The following is a 2,500-nucleotide window of genomic DNA, read 5'->3' as shown; positions in this document are numbered from 1 at the left end:
GTTTCCAAATGTAAATTATCCAAACCTCCAAGAATTCCTCTCGACACATGGCTATGATGGTCCCTCACTACTTCTGCTCATGATCAGAGATGCACATATCGTCAGCCACCAAGGGACATGTTCAACTGGTTAAGGTCAAACAACTGACAAGCAAATCTGTGGTATTGAGTGGAATATTTGCTGTATCCCATCTTTTATACCAAGACAAAACAATGTACAGGATAACACTTCCAATCAGTTAAGATCAAAAACCATGACAGCCACTGCATCAGGACATTTATTATTGCTGCAGCTGCCGCCATCGTCGTCGTCATCATCATCATCATCATCATCATTGAGAGAGAGTGCAGCACACACCATCAAAGCTGGGATACAAATGTATCAAGCACAATATAGCCATCATGTCTGATAAGAGTATTCCAGGCACATACCTCACAACCATATTTCAAGAAAATTATTTCCTCCTACTCTTCTCCTGACCTCACTTGTGTTACACAGTTTGTAAAATGGGAATATTATAAACATGAAGATGAGAGAGACAAGATTGTTGTTAAACTGGCAAGTTCAGATAAACAGAGGGGGGCATCGTGATTTTCTTAAAAGTCAGAATAAGTTTGCAATGCAGTGAATAGAGCTAAGAAACGGAAAGTGCTGGATATTAAAAGGGTTTGTCTCTCAAGAAGATAATACATAAATACAAACGTCTCGTAAGCTTCAAAGTGTTCTAACAGCTAAAGCTTAAGATTAATCTCATGCTGTTTACTAAATATTGTTTACAAATCTCTTTCTAGATGAACCACCAATCTATTTCAGGTAAGATTCTTAGATGATCTGGCGCTAGGTAAACTGAGATGGCAGAATTAAGAATATTATCCTATTACATAACAAAATACGAGACATGAACTTCAGTTCTTTGAAATTGTAGGCTAAGACGGTATCTGCTGCTCAGTGATTTCGATTCAAGTGTCTTGGATATGGTTTCTTCTTCTTCTTTTCAGATACCTGTGAAGATTATAAACCAAACTTACTCGTAATCTTGATGTCTTTTAGAGTGTCATACAATGATTCTGATTCGTCTGTATTCTGTGAAATACAATCCCAGAAAATCCATAACTTCAGGTCATATATCATCATCATCATCATCGTCGTCGTCGTCGTTTAACGTCCGCTTTCCATGCTGGCATGGGTTGGACAGTTTGAGTGAGGACTGGCAAGTCAGAAGACTGCACCAGGCTCCAATCTGATCTGGCAAAGATTCTACAGCTGGATGCCCTTCCTAATGCCAACCACTCTGAGAGTGTAGTGGGTGCTTTTACATGCCACCAGCACGAGGGCCAGTCAGGCGGGACTGGCAATGACCACACTCATATGGTGCTTTTTATGTGCCACCTGCACAGGGGCCAGTCTGGTGGCACTGGCAACAACCACACTCAAATGGTGCTTTTTATGTGCCACCTGCACAGGAGCCAGTCCAGCAGCACTGGCAACGACCATGCTTGAATGTTGCTTCTATCTCTTAAGGCAGTAAGCTGGCTGAATCATTAGCACGTTGGGCGAGGTGCTGAGTTCAAATTCCACTGAGGTCAGCTTTACCTTTCATCCTTTCAGAGTCGATAAAATAAGTACCAGTTGCGTACTGGGGTTGAAGTAATTGACTTACCTCACCTCTGAAATTGCTGGTCTTGTGCCAAAACTTGAAAGCAATATATCCACCACTTCCTTGATTACTAAACAAATATTTAAATAATCACCCAGCATTTATAAGTACTTAATGAGCACCTTGATAAACTATCTCTGAAATTAATTATTTAGTGAGTCTTTCATTACTATAGTGAAGCCTATGTTTTGCTGATGAGATTTAATAAAATTGAAATATGTCCACTATTGTCTCCTACATTTCCTCAGATGATTAGAATAATGCTAACTATTGATCAAATAGCATCTTTTCATCCCTGTAAATTCATTTTTTAAGTAACTTCTTCATACTAAATATAATAAATATTTTAACCGTGGGAATGATGAGACCTCAGATTACCAAAAGCACAAGTTCTGCTGGGCTTTTGTAATTGCTGAGAGGTACACAAGAGATTGGGACAGATTGGGAGGCCTCCATGATGATGAGAAAGCGATTTATTTAAGCAATTGGGGTCAAGATAAAAAAGAATGGAACAATCAAGTGAATATTGGAAGTGCATTGTAACCATCAATGTATAACAGCATCTGATGGTCTGGTTGATGATTTAGGAAAAATATAGATTTTAAGTTTTATAGACATTTCTGAAGAAATATACTCTCTCTTTTACTCTTTTACTCTTTTACTTGTTTCAGACTTTTGACTGCGGCCATGCTGGAGCACCGCCTTTTAATCGAGCAAATCGACCCCAGGTCTTATTCTTTTGTAAGCCCAGTATTTATTCTATCGGTCTCTTTTGCCGAACCGCTAAGTAACGGGGACATAAACACACCAGCATCAGTTGTCAAGCAATGCTAGGGGGACAAA

At 39.4% G+C, this 2,500-nt stretch overlaps 1 protein-coding gene across 2 annotated transcripts in view; it reads right to left on the bottom strand.

Moving 5' to 3' along the window:
* Positions 1-2,500, bottom strand: part of LOC115209404 (follistatin-related protein 5-like) — a 409,770-nt gene that overhangs the window by 49,707 nt on the left and 357,563 nt on the right. The gene's annotated exons all lie outside the window — the stretch shown is intronic.

This window comes from Octopus sinensis, linkage group LG3, assembly GCF_006345805.1.
Source record: "Octopus sinensis linkage group LG3, ASM634580v1, whole genome shotgun sequence".
Taxonomy (NCBI): domain Eukaryota; kingdom Metazoa; phylum Mollusca; class Cephalopoda; order Octopoda; family Octopodidae; genus Octopus; species Octopus sinensis.
This window is presented reverse-complemented; position numbering and strand designations above follow the sequence as displayed.